Source organism: Aricia agestis, chromosome Z, assembly GCF_905147365.1.
Source record: "Aricia agestis chromosome Z, ilAriAges1.1, whole genome shotgun sequence".
NCBI lineage: Eukaryota > Metazoa > Arthropoda > Insecta > Lepidoptera > Lycaenidae > Aricia > Aricia agestis.
Genome location: NC_056428.1, coordinates 1,200,916 through 1,222,059, shown reverse-complemented (window position 1 = coordinate 1,222,059; position 21,144 = coordinate 1,200,916).

Below are 21,144 nucleotides of genomic sequence, written 5' to 3'. Positions count from 1 at the left end.
CTTAAATGTCTCCAGCACACCTGTTGGTACGTGGCGCCATCATTAATATTTTAAGTTATGTTATTATTCCTCAATGCCCGGATTCTTGCTTAAGTATTTGTCCCATAGACATTAATATGTCATGATTAATATATTAAATATTTGATATGAAAGAGTGTCTGTGAAATTCCATATGTATCTTACATTCCCAAGAAGAGATGATTTCTGTGTTGAACACTTGACGAAGTCTAGTTCTAAAAATATATTCGTCGAACCTAACTGTAAATACCATTGAAAAAAAGCGCGGGAACTCGAATAAGGCGGTCGCGGTATTTTTTAAAAAATTCTCAAATTAATTTTTATATGTAAATAGTTAATTATATAGTTTATTTTTAGTCATATTCTTTCTTTTTAGTAGTGTAGTTAAGTTTTATTTTGGTAAGTTTTCTTTTATTTTGTAGTTTATAAGAATACCATGGAGGAGCCCGACCCGGGGGGATCTGGTCCCCCCGTTGGTCATTATGTGACTATTAATTCAAATGACTCGAGTATGGATACAGATGCTTCGTACTCAAATCCACGTAAACGTCCAGCGATATCTAAAAAGCGCTGTAGGAAAAGCATGAAAAAAATTAAAAATGACCCAAGAAAAGCTAAGAAAGATAACAATGTAGCTTGTAAAGAAAATGATCTTATAGCTGAGAAACAGACAATAATCGATAATACCGCGAAAATCCAAGGCTTAGTTGATTCTAGTTTAAGTAGGATATTGTATAAAGACACTGACTCGTCTCCATATGTAGTTCACATACAAAAAGTAACCAAATCACCTAATGAAAATGTAAACTTTCATCCAATTGTTTTTGGGCATTATTTAAAGAAAAATAACATACAAAATATAATTGATGGTAGCATAAAAAAGATCGCCAGAAACTATTTCCTTTTCTATTTATTCGGATGCTAATAACTTTATAAATAGTCAACAATTAAGTACAGACCGATATAAAGCTTTCATACCCTCCTTCCAAGTTAGCAGAATAGGCCTAGTCAGAGGGATTCCCGCTGAGTGGTCCGATGAGGACATTATTGGTAATATAACAGTTCCCTTTGGTTGTGGGGAGATTTAAAAAATAAGAATGTTAAAGACAATAACTAATGTCAATGGAATAACTCAATTTAATAATACTGAGTCGGTTATATTAACTTTTGATGGGCAAGTATTACCCAAGAGGGTATTTATGTGTTACAATGCTCTACCTGTAGATCTGTATATATTATATCATACCTCTGTATCTATTATCATCGAGTCAAACAAAAGCAGTTCACTATCAAAAAATTCAACCCGTGATTCCAACTAAGCCTTGGTTTGCTAAAATTCATCTTTCAAAAAATGTAACAACATCAATTATTCGAATGAGACTGGGTCATTTGTATATATATATATATATATATATATATATATATATATATATATATATATATATATATATATATATATAATATATATATATATATATATATATATATATATATATTTGTTTGATTAATTACCTGTCTATAAATAACATTAATTTTTAGTTTATAAGATGTATGTAACATGTAATCTGTTTTTATTTAGAATTTTATTTTTAAACTATAATAATTAACTTATTCCAAATTCCGTTCCTTTTTTCCTACCCCTAGTTCCTTACCTTTTTTTACTTGTCTGTGGCACAATATACGCAAAATTTGTGTCAAGTTGCCAAATTTAATGAAGAAAAAAAAACCCATTTGTTTTGGCCATTGCTTGGAGCTTAAAGATAAAAAAAAACTAATTTTAAGATCCCTAACCAAAATGATTTTAAAAATACGCTTATAATGTTGCTGCATTCATATTTTATGTTTTAAGGCAAATAATAATAATGATTATTAGTTGTTCATGTTTATCACTTGTTGTTTTTTTCACCAAAAACCAACCACAGTTTCTGAAACGGTACCTTATATCTAGTATCCATTATGTTGTGGATCAATAAAAAAATATAAAATTCGATATTCAAATTGGCCGCACATGTTGAAGGCGGCGCTAGTGGGGTCAGAGTTTGGTATAAATCAAAGTTTGTTACGAAATTCAATCAGATATTAATGATTTCATAATTGTCGGTTATCTGTTATTGGACTTTCGTAATTAAACTGATAAAAACTATAGCCTTAAGATTTCCATAACCAACGAAATATTGTTCATAATTTATTTACATACATAGCGCATTTTCTCATGTACCTTGTATCTACCACTACAAGATATTTGTCTTAGATATAAAGACAAATATCTTGTAGTGGTAAATTCAAAAAATGTCGCATGAGAAAACGATCAGACAGGTTAGCTGCTTACTACCAGTTGTCACGGTTATAAACTTAAAACTAAAGCGTATCTTTTGATAAAGATTGGCAGGCAGCGTAAAGGTTTTTCATAAAAACCCTTTACCCTCCAAACTTACACTCAAAAGTTACTGTGTCATTTCCTACACCTATCACTTTAAGCTAAGCCGACCCATCCGTGCCGAAGGCTTCCCGTTACAAAGCCTTTAGCAATAGGGTGAGTTACGGCGGGCGCGGGTCGTCCATTAGTCGCCGGCGTAAATCACGTGCCGTGACCCGTGAGTGCACAATTAACTAAAATCGTACCATGTACGGTGCGCAAACTACTGACTTGTACGTTACGTAACATGATACAAGGTGTAAGAAACTAAGTGAAAATACATTTAGTCTCAACGCCTCCGTGGTCTAGTGGTACAGAGCGCGGCTCTTGACTTGGAGGTCGTGGGTTCGATTCCCGCGTTGGAAACATGTTATTTCCAAGTTTGGTTAGGACAATGCAGGCTGATCACCTGATTGTCTGACAAGTAAGATGATCCATGCGTCGGATGGGCATGTAAAAAGTCGGTCCTGCGCCTGATCTCTCACCAGTCGTGTCGGTCTTCCGTCCCACTGGGTCATGAGAGTAAAGGAATAGAGAGTGCTCTTGTGTACTACACACACACTTGGGCACTATAAAATTACTCCTGCGTAGCTGGCCTAGTTTCAATAAAACCGGCCACCGTCACCGAAATCGGTGTGGGAGTTATTATTATAATACGTTTAGGGTGTGTAATAAGTCCCATATATCGCTGAATTCACTGTGAAAGTAGCAGCGCTAAAAGAGCAATTTCTTTGTGTTTTGTATGGACAACCGCCTGAGCGTCATAGATTTTCCCATACAAGAGTACTCTTTCAGCGCTATTACTTTCACATTGAACTCTACGTAAAGGACACATACCCACCCTAAAGTATTATAGTGATAATACACAATAATACAAAAGCAAGTGTGCTTTTGTTACACCTTGTATATAGAAATGGTAGGTTGTAAGGTAGTAGTCGTTCCTATGGTCGTTCGAAAAGTCTGTCTGTCTTGTGATCTGTTTGTCTGTGTTTCTATTACCTGATAACTTTTAACTGCAGCTGGGATGGCCGGATGTGTGTGTTGAGTTTCAGGAATGAGCGTAGGATAGTTTTTCGGAAAATGTGCAGTTCTCGCATGATTAATTAATTTAAGGTAATATAAGATAATAATTGCTTTTGTTTTTACGTAAGTTATATTTAAAATTTTAAATATACAGGGTGTAACAAAAATAAATGATAATACTTTAGGCTGTGTACATGTTCCTTGTAGAGAGTTCACTGTGAAAGTAGCAGCGCTGAAAGAACAAATTTTTTTTCACTTTTATATGGGGAAACTCGTGACTAGGGAATGCAATCTCGTTCTCGCGAGATCTCGTTTTCGCGAGATCTCGGCCTTTTTTAGCGAGATAGATCTCGGACGAAAAAAAGGCGAGATCTCACGAGTTTGACGAGATTGAAATTGAGCATAAAAACGTCTTATTTGAAGCGCCGACACGGAGTCAAAAGAAAGAGGAGCTGACCTAAGCAACTATGCACTGTGATTCTCAACTAGATCCTGAATTTTGACTTTTCGTTGTTTTGTTAGTTGTAAAAGAACTATTTTATTACTAAAAGATTTGTGTTTGATAGTGCGCTTTTATAATTCTGGACGTCACGTTATCGTGGACGCCGGCTTCCACGGTAAAACGTTGTTGATACGTATGTCAAAGTTTACTACTTAAAATTATAGACAGATACATCAAACAGCGCAAGGATGCATAAAATTCTATTGAAAAAAATCGTGAAAATGAATGTTATTCTTATAAAACTAATAATATTATTTTTTTTCGTAATATATTCAAATATTGTCAATATTTGCAAAAAACCCCACCAAACTGCTAATCTCGCGAGATCTCGAAATTGGCGAGATCTCGCGGTATTGTATTCATAAACTCGCGGGATCTCGCTTGAGCCCCAATCTCGCGAGATTTGCATTCCCTACTCATGACGCTCGGGGCCATACAAAAGTGAAAAAAAATTCGTCTTTCAGCGGTGCTACTTTCACAGTGAACTCTCTACAAGGAACACGTACACATCCTAAAGTATTATCACTTATTTATGTTACACACTGTATAGTGACGTTAAAAAGTATCTTCACCTCCGGTTAAACTCGGTTCAGTTTTAGGGTTAAGAAGTTATAACCCATCAATCCCCATTCCCCAAGCGGCACCCGGCTGCCGCAAAACAATTTAAATATATTGTGTCTGCGATTCCCACGATCGAGGCACTAAGTATAGATTTCGTCTTTCTGGACTTTTTCAAAATAATAATCTTCGGTCACGAAAGCCAAAACACCCTTATGCCGACCGTACCCAAACGTATTTATAGCTTTAGGGCCTAGGTAATAAAGGTTAAGAACAATTTTATTAGCTGAATATGCGCCCACCCAGGTGGTACACCGTACAGGGCAGGATTTACAGCGCTCTTCACTGGACATGCCGGAAACGTCATATCACTGTAAGACTGAAGAGGCATAGTAAAGAGAAAAGATTTGGTTTTCGGTTTCACAACAGCTGGAACTATTGGGTACATTTTGATGATATTTGGCAGAAATATAATAATAAAACTATAAAGGTATCACTTAAAGAGGAGGTAACGTAAAGAGAAAATATTTGGTTGCAGTTTGAAAAATCTTTCTTTGCCAGGTGAAAAAGAACGACGCGGATTCATCGCCAAATTAGTTTTTTCTCAATAACTCGATAAATATACAACATTTTAAAAATCCGCTAGGTCGATCTCTCAATGATAGAATTTTATACAATGTGTTAAAATATTAACTTAGTTCAATGCACGGTTAAGGCAATAAATGAAAAATTCGTGAAAATTAGATGCATCTTTGTGATTTTTTTCTAAGAAAATTTTAAGATATCGTGTTTTTGATCAGATCGAATTCTCGAAAATATAATTATAGAAAATGAAACAATTTTCAAGTATAAAAATGAATTATAAAATTGACACTTTAGGGTTAGTCGCCCCCTTAAAGAATTTTGTGGATTTACGTCAAGCGACTAAAAACAGAATAGATATAGCCTAGCAGCTAGCTAAACGTGAAATGTGCACTGGTACATTTTTCATCTTTGTATTTTATTTACTTTTATTTTATCTTTGTATTTTATTTACTTTTATTTTATTTATTTATCCCATCAATCCTCAAGCGGCAGCCGGCGGCCCCATAACAATTGAAAATCTATTGTGTCTACGATACCCACGATGGAGGTGGTAACGCAAAGAAATAATCTAACCTAGATTAGAAGACGTGACACGACAAGACGCGTCGCTGCATTCTTCATTTACTTTAAGAGGATACACCAGGGGCTAGAGAAATGAAAAAATAGTACGTGTAATATCTATAGCTGTCTCCCTTACCCCAAGACTATACCGCAGAACGCGATAGAGACAACTGCAGAAAATCCAGAAAATCAACGATTCGTTGTCCCCTGATTCCTTCTCCAAAACTTAACCGATTTAAGTACTTTTTTCATTAAAGATTAAGAAAAGGCTTGAGCTGTGTTCCTATGTTTTGCTTTTTTTGTATAATCTAGCCAAATCTGTTTTCTGGACGTTTGAACACAGCGGAAAATCTGGCCATTTTTTTGGGTTTTTGAACGTTCATATCTTATTTAATAATTAAAATATGAAAAAAAAGAAAACATAGGGACATTGTATTAGTGGCCGTAGATATTCAGGAAAAAAATTATAACTCTACTAGCATTATCCAGGGAGGAAACAGGGGACAACGTTTGTATGGAAAAAAGGGCGGTGTGGACTCCTCTTAAATCAGTACACCTCGAATTCACAGATATCAGAAATAATATATCTATGCTCGAATTATAACTCTCGCAATGAAACTTAGGTATCATTAAGCGCTGCATTTTTATAATAGCATTCTAAGTCTAAACTGAATCAATATACCTCGATCGTCGGAATAGCAGACACAATAGATTTTCAATTATTATGCGGCACCCGAGTGCCGCATGGGAGTTGATAGGTTAAAAATTCATCTAAACTGCATCGAGTCTTAGTTTAAAAAAATAAAGAGACTTAGTGTATACTGACCCTAAGGCCATAATACTCATTACATAAGAACACAAAGTAACCGTAATAAAATACCAAGGGACCGATACGCTCGCGACACCATTAAAGCGCCGTAAAGGAGACATTATTGTCAGTCATATACCAGGTTTGATTAACGCAGATTTAGTATCAGTAGCTGCAGTGTTACAACTTACAATGTATGCGGATACGCAAGTATATTTGAAATATGTACTTTAAGATTGGTGTTAAAACTGGAGGGGGCAATAACATTTGTACAGACCTATTTATGATATTGGTAGTTGTTTTTCTTTAGATACCAAAAACGACATAGCAATCATTACTTTGCAATCCATAAAATTTCTTAAATCATAATTTTAAGGAAATTAGGTTTGTCATGTATTTTATAAAAGCCAAGCAGCTACAATCAAATACTAACTTATAAATCTAACATACATATTAATTAAGTATATAATAAATACCTTAAAACAATATACATATTTTATATATTATACTTAAAACCTAACACTGTCACGTTTTGCCGGCGACGTGACTCGCTTCGTTCCGGAGGCTCCCCCGGAACCTCCGATAGACTACATCCATCGGCCAGAACATCGGCCGCCTCGAAAGTCGACAGAAGATGCGTCGGTACTCTCACCACAAAGGAGCTAAAGTTAACCTTGTGGCGAGACTGCAGACGCTCGACCCTCGGGAGAGCTCTTTCGAAATGAGATATTTCTTTGCAACTGCTATATAATAACTAATAACTATATAATATGCTATAATAATATAATATAAATTGTATTTCCTTGAGAATGCAGCCCTTAGCCCACAGCTCCCCACAGCGGCCCCGACATCAACAGAACCTGTACTATAAATACTAAAAAATGTATTAATCCAGCCAAACATTAAAATTCCATACATTTGACACATTTTGATTTGTTATTATTGTCGCGCGCCGTCGTTTGTCATGAAAAAACGAATCTTATTACCATAGAGATGGGGTATAAATCGCGTTGAATGTGGTCCCGTCCGTCCGGCCGGTGTAAGCTGCCCGGGCCTACTGGTACTCGAAGACACTGAGCAATAACATCCTCCACACCACGTACATTTTACAACTACCCACTTAAAACAACTCCCTATCAACCTGAAATGAACCTTACTACGTAGCACCTGAAATGAACCTTACTACGTAGCGGTAAGAGTTAACATGGTCGCACATTTAGGGTTGTCAAAAAGAAAATTTTATGTGTGACTATGTGGTTGTAATTTACACCTTATATAGACGAAATAGAGTGCATTGTTGGTGATTCCTGTGTGTTATAGTCCAGGGCCCTCTGCGGGAATCGCATCAATTGATTTATACGTACAAACGCTCGGTATTAATTCACCAATAATTTGTCATTGGATGTGAGAAGGTGGTATATTGTTCGTCTCGGCGCGAAATAATAATGATAATATGTATTACTTTACGTTGGAAACCACCCAGAACGTTATTTATACGGGTACGAGGCTAGAATTAATAATTCACCCATTACGGCCTAGGGTTGCCACCTTTAGGCTTTCTTTGGGGGTTTTTGTATGAAAGGATACAATGCAGGCAAACATTTATGGTTTACTCGATGACGCCCACAACATTGTTGCGCCAAAAATCGTTTATCGCGGGGAAACCGATCATTTTTCCGGAATAGAATGTATCCTATATCCTTTCCCGAGACACAAAGTATCTCCATACCTTACGGAGGATCAGCGGTTGGGCCGTAAAGGGGTAACAAATAGACAGACAGACACATTTTCGCGTTTATTATTATAAATGCGAAAGTGTGTGTTAAGATGTTTAACACACACACACACACACACACACACACACACACACACACACACACAAGATGCTTAGCTTCTCTACGTAATAAACAAAAAAATACAAAATGCAAGCCATGTAGTCCACAAGTATCACATTACATAGCATTACCTATTAAATTTGTCTTTCTAGCGTATGATTTGAAACTTATGGTTTTATGATAGTAATTAACCGACTCTTTATGAAGAAAACTAGCTTAACGACACCTAGCCAAGCCTTTTGTACATCGCTTTGTACAACAACTATAGCAAAACTTTATTTCATTTCTAATATCGGATATGGCCGACAACCCTTAAACTAGTATTATAGTGAGTATATAACAATCTATGTTCTATATAAGCTTAAAAGCCACCCAGGCCCAAGTATTTAGATTTCAATATCGGGGTCCGTCATAATATGCTTTCGCTGACGAAGTGTGAATGAAGAGAAATGCATGTATTCAATGTTTATGTAGTATTTAGTGTTTCTCTCTCTGCAGTGTCTAATGTAAGAATATTTTATATTCAACCGGTTATGTTGAAAATATTAAACCTAGTTAGACATTTGCCTAGTATTTTTTTCTGATAAAAAAGACACGCGTTGATGTCTTTTGTATGACCAAAAGCCGAGCTAGATAGTGATCCTTGACATTGGTCAAGGATGAAGGAAGGATATTGCTTTTGGCTGTATATCTACAAGTCTGTCAATGTATGTACCTACCCTCGTAGGAGGTGAGCTGTCGGTTCGATTTCGATGAATGAATTGAAGACTTGAATGGAAGAAACCGGTAAGTAACAGTAAAAATGATGCCGTTTTGTTGCACAAATGTAGGCTTTAGGACCGCGGAAATGATTTGAAAACAAAAATGTGGATTTAATGAATAGCCAGATATATTAGCCAGATGATAAAGTAGACGAGTTACAAGGTTTCTTTAAATTATAAGTTTAAAAATGAGTAATTGTCATTATGTTATAAAATTATCAATAGATAAGTAGTGATGCCGCAGCCCGCAAGTAACTTGTTATTTCAGCGTTTTTAATTTTTAACACAGTCGGACTATACATTATTTACATATCCATAGTAATATTATAAAAGCGAAATTGGGTCTGTCTGTCTGTTGCCTCTTCACGCCCAAACCGCTGAACCGATTTTGTTGAAATTTGGTATGGAAATACTTTGAGTCCTGGGAAAGGATATAGGATACGTTTTGTCCCGGTAAAATGTACGGTTTACGCGCGATAAATGAATTTGACGCAACGACATTACGATGTTTACTTTTAAACCGACTTCCAAATAGGAGGAGGTTATATGTTAGTCCGTTTATTTTTTTATAAAAGCTGTTATTGCTGTAGCTAACTACTTGTCTATTTGTAATTTATGTGCCAGGTGCTTCACGGCTTACTTTCAAATATTTGCCAGTACAAAAGATTTTTTGCTTGTACTTTTTCCATATCTAACCCTTGAGAGTGTGTTGAAATTAATTTATGCCGATCTCAAGTAACACGGTATCACTAGAAAACCACTTGAGTTGTGAGGGACGTACATTGAGACGACATGTTTTTCCTCTTGTTGTTGCTTTAGGCTTAATATTGGTATGAAGTTATAGTTGAGTCGATATCAGTTTCAAAATTGAATAATTTTACGGAAGTTAGTTGCGTTGCGTTTCTCATATTTTTCGATCATTGAAGTATCTCAAATCGATACTTTACCAAACACATATTAAAAGCCTATTAATCTCATTATTTTAAAGAGTTCAAAAAACATGTGTATTATGTTTTATATTAATATCATCATGTAAGGATTCGTTATGAGTTAGCGGTGCCCGAATTGACCAATCGTGCTATTCCAGCGGAATGACAGCGAAGATTTCGAGCATGGTGATTGGTCAATTCGGCACCGCTAAGCTCCGCTCCGCTTCAGTGGAAACGCAGTCTAAATGATAAATCTAGTGGTAGTTGGTACATTTCTATGCTTGCCGAGAATTGGCAAGTGTTCACAAGCTCAAGCGTGTAAAGAGAGTATCTGGCTGGGCTTGCGGGAGCTTGCGGATAGGGCCCCCGCTACCGTATGTGCAATGTGTGCAATGCACACGGGCGTCATCCTCTAGGGGCGCCAAATAGCCATCTTTAGGGGCACCAAAACCAAGGACCCAAAAAATTTGCCTAAAGCTAAAGGGGCGCCAAAATCCTTTTTTTGTACACAGGGGAGGCGCCACGGGGGCCCTGCTTGCGGACGCTTGTATCCGATCCGTAGTAGTGTCGGTTTTTGGACACAGAACAAAGGGCATTTGCGGCAAATGTTCACACGTTGGCGCGCGCTTAGCAGCTTACGTAAATGTGTGTACATGTAATAAATATTAATAATATGGAAACTCGAAATACTAACCCTTCTCAACACAGTCGGCTAGATATATTTACTATGCGTCCGCCTTACAACATTAAGCACTGGATTAAAATAAACACAATAGCTAGCCAAGTGGCTGAGTCGGCAGATTGTAGTGTTTCAACAGGAGGGTGCTCGAGCAGCGTGCCCGGCTCGGCTGTTCCCAGGCCGGATGACTGGCCAGTTGGGTGACCATGATGGGAGGAAATTGAGAGACCTCGATACTTAGACAACTTACGTTCGATAATTCGGATAATTCGTAACGTATCGTTTTCGTAAAGTGACAAGAACCTTGCGATGCCTATTATCAATAGGCTATTGATAATTTTAACAGCGAAGTTACAAATGAATAGGATTTAATAAGAAATAATAGCAATTTAACTTAGGAGACTGAATAATCTGACTGTACGGCGTACCTACTGCCAAAAAGGGTAAGTAGTAAGGATATTCTACTGTACATCACTTAAAACCAAAATATTAGACTAAGGACCTGTTTCACCGCTTCCTGATAAAGTGCCGAATAGGCTATTCACAACTTTTTTGACAGATTCTCTATAATTGATCTGTCGAGTTAATTGGTGGATAGCCAATTTGTCACTTATCAGGAAGTGATGAAATAGGCCCTAAATAAAAAAAACTGCTTATATTTTACTACACATTACAAACATTGGTTATTAAACCAATTTTAACGTTGTTTTTGCTCTAAGATATAAAAAGAACTTATTGGCTCAGCACCTTTCAATTCAATGATTTAAGCCCAGACATAAAATTTCATATCATATCAAGATTTTTCAGGAAAAGCTGTTTTATAGTGTGTTTAAAGATGGTCACCTCAGTACTCGAGTTATGAGTGATTGTTATTTTTGTGCAGAATTCATACCGATATAACGCGTAAGCGACTTTTAATGTTCTACACCTACACTTAACTAGCTTTTTGCCTGACTTTTTGCGTAGCTCCGTAATGGAATCAATAAAGATACGGCTTATTACTGTAATTATATGATGCTATTTAATATACAAACTAGCATTATCACTTTTTATCTAAAGTAAAGAGAATTGATTTGTTTGTTTGTTTTAAAATGATACATCAGAAGTATAAAGATGGTAAAATAAACTACAGATATTTGGTAAAAAAAATAGGCAGAAATGTGCCGGCGTCGGCTAAAAAGGGGCGCTGAAGGCAAACAAAATGGGCGGCAATTTTTTTCAGCACTATCAGCAACCTGGGCGCCGAAGCATGGGCGTAGGTACCCCCCTAGAAGATAAAATAAACGTCAATTTTCCTGGCAAACGGGAATTAAAAACATGTTGCCTACTCTGCGCAAAATGTTTTGTGTCATAATCAAACACTAATTAATAAAAGTCAATTTTCACGATTATCACATCATGTATTATATTGCTCTATGCCAACCATCTTCTCGAAACAGGTATGCCCCCTAGCTGAAATCCTAGGTAGGCTGGTAGTGCTAAGCCGGAGATGAAATTTTTACTTTCAATATGACAGGAGAAAATGCCGAATTCGCACAAATTCTAAGGCAAACTGCTCAAACGTTGGCTGTCACCTACTATTGGCACCTTAGATTTATGTCTCAAATTATTAGGAATGCCAAATATAAGATTTTCTGTAGTATAAACTATTATGAACTCTATTCATTAGTCAGTAGTTGGGTGTTTTTAGTTTAAATACCTAATGCCACCTGTCAAGCCCCGCCCCCGGCTCCGCCCCACACACAATTTAACGTAACACATGAACGTACGCTGTTTTAGGAACATAATTATTGTCATTATTTGTTACCTTTTTGAGAAATGTAATAGATAATTGCTTTTTGGGGTTCAACTTTACTGTGGCCTATGTTTTCGACTAGGAAGCTATTAAGTACTTGATTTTCTTGATTTTACTGAATAGTTCTAGCTAGCTGATTTAATTGATTTTTGTCATATTATAAACACTAGCTATTTGACCGAGCTTTGCTCGGTATTCGATAAAACGGGAATAAAATGACATTTTCTAAAAATGATTCCTAGCTAGATCGATTTATCGCCCCCGAAACCCCCTATATACTAAATTTCATGAAAATCGTTGGAGCCGATTCCGAGATCCCAATTATATATATTATATACAAGAATTGCTCGTTTAAAGATATAAGATAATATCTTGAATGCTTTCAATTCAATTTTCAAATATGAACTGAACCAAAATTTAAAAGCAGTAAATGCTATATATTACACGTCTTGAAGAGGAGGAGGATTTAGGGCTTTATCTAGGGGGAAAATTAGGTACATCCAAAATCCAAATCAATAATTTTTGCTACCTATCTATTGTACAAAATAACAAAACCCACCCACACGGAACCCTTAGAAATATAAACCATTTACACGTAGCTTTTGCCCTCATAATATTACAGACGATTTGTGGCCATAAACACACAGTTTCAATATTAGTCCATAAACTCCTTGTACAGTCATGTAATTTGAAAAAGTGAGCATTTAGTGAACCATATACATCTTAGTAACGACTAACGGTACTTATATCGCCCTGTATGTACATTCGGAAGCTATAATATAGGCATAAATTACTGAATAGATAATATAACAAACGTGGAACTATTATAGGTGGCACCACTTGTTTAGAAAGCCGGCATTCTACGGTGCCACGACTAATAATACCTCCTGTTTCGGTGACGGTGGATAACTTCATTGAAATCAGGCCAGTTACGCAGGAGTTATAGTCACCAAGTATGTGCGCAGTACAGCTCTACCATGACGAGACAAATAAATCCCACCAAAACATACCTGTTAAAATGGGGCCAAGTTCCTAACGGCTAATGTTTGGCCTAAAAAAGAGTTGAAATCCAATCCAATGCCAAGTTTAGATGCATTTCATCGATCGTAATCGTCTTCATCAACAGCCTGATCCAGAACTTGGTCACTGCAGCGAGTGAGTGAGTGCCAAAATTAGCTATTTTAAAAATTAAGTTAGTTCCAAAACTCATAACAGATGGCGCCAAGAGTCGCCTAGATCGCGCTATCGCTTGCTGATATGTATTTCTATAAGAGGTGGTACCATGTTAAGTTGAGTTTTTCGATTCTTTCGATTGTTATACACGTTATCAAATAACTCACCTACTAACATAGATCTCAGAAACAACAGCATACCAATAATAAACACTAAATAGTTTATAATGCAGTTAAGTTGTGTAAAGCTAAATAAGCTTTAAAATTTGGTATAAAAAAGTTTAATTAAAAAAATATATATGTGCACACTACACGGTGTTCCTACGTCTCATCGGGCCGCGCGGCGCTGGCGGGCAAACCGGTAGCCCCCGCGCGCCGGCCTTCAGCGTGCACCTCCCCGCGCACCTCTCTGCGACATCCGCGGCCAGCGAGGAGCGCGTCGCGGCCGCGAGTCCCTTTTACTTCACCGGGCCACCGGCCTACGCGACGCACGCACCGCGGCCTAGTACCTATTAATACAGTTCATTTTCATCGAGAAGTCTTTTATTCTGGCGGAGACCACCAGCATCACCCCTGGAGCTTCGCCCCCACCAGTGGTCCTTCGTACGCCGCCTATTTTGCTGCAAAGCGCAAGAATTGGACTGGATTTTGGACGGACACGCCTCGACGGGATTCATGCGCATGCGCCGATCGCGCCACATGAAGCATTCCACGTGGCTGAGGACAAAGAAGTCGCGCCCGAACCAGTGGGCCTTCGCAAGAAGAGGAATACGCCGTCTTATTTGCTGCGAAGCGCAAGAATTTGGATCAACATCATAAATAATATTTTCAGAAAGAATCTCAATAAAAATACTACATTCACTTCCCATTCATCGAGCACGTGTTCGCCTATCGTTCTATTGTTCTCCATTTATATATTTTATTAAATGCAATATTTTTCCCTTATCTTATCTGAAAAGGTTATTGACCTACTTATTGCATAATAACCTATATCTTGCAAATACTATTTTGCATTTATCGTCACGCCTTTGGACGTTTTTTTTTCCCCTTTTTCAATTTCCATTTTTTTTTCCCTTGTCTTTTCTTGCGCTTCAGTCTCTTTTGCTTTCATTATGTCTGTAGCTAAATTAAAGGAACTCGTTAAGAGGCGTGGTGGCTATAAAGCTAAGCTAACTTATTTTGCTAACTTTGTTAAATTATTACCTACTTCTGATCTTACCCCCTTTCAACTATCTGAGCTACAGTACCGAGTTAGTGCTATGGAAACGCTATATAATGATTTCGATACGTTACAGACGGAGTTGGAGTTGTTGTTGGAGAACACGAGCGAGGCATATGCTGAGCGAGAACAGTTCGAGTTGTTGTATTACGCGCAGATGGGCCTCGCGCGATCACTGCTCGAGCCTCCACGTCCATCCTCGCCGCCGCTCGTCTCTGCAGCCTCCACTAGCGACAATCTTCACGGCTCTGGTTGCAAGCACGATTTTGTGCGCTTACCCAAGATCGACTTGCCTCACTTCAACGGCGACTATCAGCACTGGCTCGAGTTCCGAGATACGTATATTTCTCTTATGCATAATAATAGTAGTAGTAGTTGGATGAGGCCGTCAATATGAGTCCAAACATGAAACCTCCACTTTGGGTTCATATGGAGCTCGGCTCCTATATAATCCAGGTGATGCTGCAGCAGCAGCATGCAAAAATTTATTGGTTATCTACGTCTTACTAGTTGTCGTAATTAAAATGAGCCCAAACACGAAACCATTGCTCTTAGTTGGTGAGGAGCTGGGTATCCTATTAATTACCAGGTGATGCTGCAGCACCAGGTTAACTTTCCATTAATGTGTAAATATTCATAAATGCGTGACATTTATGAACTAGAATGCAATAAAGCCCACCAAACGACTGCAAGTTGCTAATCGGCCCTTCACGAACCAGATGAACCGCGATTTTTCAGCACGGAGCAGGCTGATGATGATGAATTATAGCTAAGAACACTCTCAATTAAGTCAGCTTTCAAACAAAAAAACTAGATCAAAATCGGTCCACCCGTTTGGATGCTACGATGCCACAGACAGACAGACAGACAGACAGACAGACAGACAGACAGACAGACAGACAGACAGACAGACAGACAGACAGACAGACAGACAGACAGACAGACAGACAGACAGACAGACAGACAGACAGACAGACAGACAGACAGACAGACAGACAGACAGACAGACAGACAGACAGACAGACAGACAGACAGACAGACAGACAGACAGACAGACAGACAGACAGACAGACAGACAGACAGACAGACAGACAGACAGACAGACAGACAGACAGACAGACAGACAGACAGACAGACAGACAGACAGACAGACAGACAGACAGACAGACAGACAGACAGACAGACAGACAGACAGACAGACAGACAGACAGACAGACAGACAGACAGACAGACAGACAGACAGACAGACAGACAGACAGACAGACAGACAGACAGACAGACAGACAGACAGACAGACAGACAGACAGACAGACAGACAGACAGACAGACAGACAGACAGACAGACAGACAGACAGACAGACAGACAGACAGACAGACAGACAGACAGACAGACAGACAGACAGACAGACAGACAGACAGACAGACAGACAGACAGACAGACAGACAGACAGACAGACAGACAGACAGACAGACAGACAGACAGACAGACAGACAGACAGACAGACAGACAGACAGACAGACAGACAGACAGACAGACAGACAGACAGACAGACAGACAGACAGACAGACAGACAGACAGACAGACAGACAGACAGACAGACAGACAGACAGACAGACAGACAGACAGACAGACAGACAGACAGACAGACAGACAGACAGACAGACAGACAGACAGACAGACAGACAGACAGACAGACAGACAGACAGACAGACAGACAGACAGACAGACAGACAGACAGACAGACAGACAGACAGACAGACAGACAGACAGACAGACAGACAGACAGACAGACAGACAGACAGACAGACAGACAGACAGACAGACAGACAGACAGACAGACAGACAGACAGACAGACAGACAGACAGACAGACAGACAGACAGACAGACAGACAGACAGACAGACAGACAGACAGACAGACAGACAGACAGACAGACAGACAGACAGACAGACAGACAGACAGACAGACAGACAGACAGACAGACAGACAGACAGACAGACAGACAGACAGACAGACAGACAGACAGACAGACAGACAGACAGACAGACAGACAGACAGACAGACAGACAGACAGACAGACAGACAGACAGACAGACAGACAGACAGACAGACAGACAGACAGACAGACAGACAGACAGACAGACAGACAGACAGACAGACAGACAGACAGACAGACAGACAGACAGACAGACAGACAGACAGACAGACAGACAGACAGACAGACAGACAGACAGACAGACAGACAGACAGACAGACAGACAGACAGACAGACAGACAGACAGACAGACAGACAGACAGACAGACAGACAGACAGACAGACAGACAGACAGACAGACAGACAGACAGACAGACAGACAGACAGACAGACAGACAGACAGACAGACAGACAGACAGACAGACAGACAGACAGACAGACAGACAGACAGACAGACAGACAGACAGACAGACAGACAGACAGACAGACAGACAGACAGACAGACAGACAGACAGACAGACAGACAGACAGACAGACAGACAGACAGACAGACAGACAGACAGACAGACAGACAGACAGACAGACAGACAGACAGACAGACAGACAGACAGACAGACAGACAGACAGACAGACAGACAGACAGACAGACAGACAGACAGACAGACAGACAGACAGACAGACAGACCGACAGACAGACACGTCAAACTTATAACACCCCTCTTTTTGTCGGGGGTTAAAATGATTCCTAGCTGGATCGGTTTATCGCCCCCAAAACCCCCTATATACTAAATTTCAAATCTCGGAATCGGCTCGGTATTTAGTGTATATATATATATATATATATATGTTACCGGCCAAACCCGATTTCAGGACAAACCAGTTTTGCCTAGGCTCAACTAGTTCTTCCTATACGCGATAGGATTAACTAGTATAGCCTAGTCCAAACTAATTTGTCCTAAGCTCGATTGGATATATATATATATATATATATATATATATATATATATATATATATATATATATATATATATATATATATATATATATATATATATATATATATATATATATATATATATATATATATATATATATATATATATATATATATATATATATATACTACCTGAAAAATATACAAGAAATGCTCGTTTAAAGATATAAGTAAGTATACATATTTCCGTTGTCTGGTCCTCGTAACACAATTCCTTCAGGTAGGTACTTATCACGGGGCCAGACTGATGTGATGTGAAGCGTCCATAGATATTAAAAGATATATTATATTGCTAGAAATAACAATAATATCTATATACTGAAATATTTTATATGAAGCCAGCAAATCCGTTGCGCCAAAATTGGTTTATCACGCGGGAACCGTACATTTTTCTGGAATAGAAAGTATCCTATGTCCTTTCCCGGGCCTCAAAGTATCTCCATACCAAATTTCAGCAAGCAATTTCAGCAAAATCGGTTCAGCGGTTTGGGCGTGAAGAGGTAACAGACAGGCACACTTTCGCATTTATAATACATACTAGCTGTTGCCCGCGACTTCGTCCGCGTGGACTTCAGTTTATAGCACGCGGTGTCAACAAAATTAGTGTCAAAAGTGTTTCGGGGGCGATAAATCGATCTAGCTAGGAATCATTTTTAGGAAATGTCATTTTATTCGTGTTTTAAGTGTCGAGTACCGAGCGAAGCTCGGTCAAACAGCCAGTATATCTTTATACTAGGTATATTTGATCAGTAGCAAGAGGCGAACACGGCCTCAAGATCATCGCAAGTTGCAATATGCTGTAAAATATGACACACAAGCAAATGACATTTCCGTGTTGGAGATAATGTATTATGTTGGTAAACAAACGGACAAAGCCACAGAGGTGCCAATGGATTACATTAACGCGAGGTTATGGAACTGATAATATTCCACGCTGATATACTTAGATTAACTGTTCATCGTCTCGTCATTTTTGGATTCTAACATTTCGATGATAGGAAATCATTTACTAGATCGTAGGTACTAGGTACTTACTAATATAACGATATACTTACTTATACAAGTTATAGGTTTATTATTACTGATACTATGAAGACCTCTTACGATATCATCCCAATGCCACAAGATAATCAAAAGCGAACAAGCGGAATATGAGACTCTCTCGCAATATGATGACAGGCGCGGTCCGAAGGAGGTCACAAGGGACATGACCCCCCCCCCCAATCTAAGCTCATGTTGAAAAATTGAAAAATCTTGCCAAAATAATAAAAGGAAATGAATAAAAGGAAACCGCGCCTGTATGATGATAAAAAATCTACACTGCAGGTCACTGTGTAGTGTGTATAGATACAGGCGATAGAGAAGAAGACAGAGAGGACAAAGGGAGAACAGAATAGTTGTGTCCGTGTCTGATGCGTCAGCTACTCGAGACACGAGGACAGAACATAGTATAACTATCTGTGGATTAGAAAGGGCATAAATTTTATATTGACATCGTGTGGCACAACTTTAACCTCTGGTCAGACCATCAGTTTATATTATGTCATTCTGCGCAAGATCCTATTAATTTTGTTACAATACCCGACCTTTACCACCTGCATCACGAAATCGCCAATAACTCTTGATATATATCTGTGTCTATAGAAGTTCCCTAAGTTTGCAGACATAATGTTAAAACGTCTTAACTACGATGAATAATTAAGCGAACAGTGGTGAGTGGCGTTGCTTTATTATAACTCCGTTACAATCGACTTTACTTACCTCTAACATTTTGAGCGCCGTCTAAGTAAATCTTTGCATGCAGGCTAGAGTTTCAACTCTAGACCTTTCCGTTTCCCTCTGGCGAGCCTTCCCCACTAATAGCTACATTTACACACTAAACCTACATCTTCCCCGACAATTGCCTCAAAAAATTACAAGTACTTATAGTAATATTACTCGTAAAATGTTATAGAACTTAAAATTCACACGCTTTAGCAATGTATAGTTACACATTGCCGCACACAAAATAATAGGCACTTTGCTTTTAAAGTTATAATTTGCGATTTTCTAGGAATATAATCTCAATATGTTTTTCGAATATATAAAAATATATTTTAGTAGTACATAGTAGTACCTAATACAGGTGCCTTACTCCCGAAACTGATATCGATTTCGATTTTCGATTTCAACGGTTTTTTGACATTTTTAGGGTTCCGTACCTCAAAAGGAAAAAACGGAACCCTTATAGGATCACTTTGTTGTCCGTCTGTCCGTCCGTCCGTCTGTCAAGACCCTTTTTCTCAGGAACGCGTGGAGGTATGAAGCTGAAATTTATATCAATTACTCAGGTCTACTGTCCCTTGAAGCTGTGAAAAAATCAAACTTCTAAGCCAACGCAATCAAAAGATACAGCCGTTTATGCCGCAAATTTTCGACACTTGCAAGGGAATCAAAACCTACAGGGTGCTTCCCGTGAACTTCGACGAAGCAACGTCTTATAGCATAGATAAAGGAAAAATTACGAAAACCATAAATTTTTAGTTACATCACATAATATATTTTTTTTTAATAATTTTAAACTTACTACCCATTTCCTCATAAACGCGTAGAGGTATTAAATTGAAATTCATACCAAATACTCAGGTCTATAATACCTTTAAGCTGTCGGAACCCTCGGTGCGCGAGTCCGACTCGCACTTGGCCGGTTTTTTTAGACATATTTTAGATGGCTAAAGTGTCAAAAAACTTTTTTGACTTTTTTGACACTTTAGCCATCTGAAATATGTCTAAAAAATGTCAAAAAACCGTTGAAATCGAAATCGATATCAGTTTCGGGAGTAAGGCACCAGATTACTAAACACTTTAAATAAAGCGATGAATATTTTATGCATGAAACATGCAATTTTCTGTGTAAAATGGTACGATATAAACGGAACATTTGACACCGCTGTATTACGGCCTCTGTAATCTGTATGACAGCGTAATTTTTACAGACCCTGTTAATGCAACGCAACACAAACAAAGAATTCAACTACCTAGTCACAATGTGTAGCTTCGTACTTAAAAGCATTAGAGCCGAAAATCACTTCCTTAAACATTCTCGCAAATTATACCGAGTTATGTGCCCACCTAATAGCTCTAAGAACACTTAGAGGTGGTCGCAAACACGCGTCTGTTTGATCGCCAATTTGGTGCGAACCTTACAATCACGATTGATCAAGGTGTTTTAGTCTCTATGTTTAGGGCATAAGGGCGGTTACTGTGTGAAAAATGCTTTTGGATTTAATTGCGAATGTGCGCGGGCGCAAGTGTTAATTAACGTTTCTGAGTT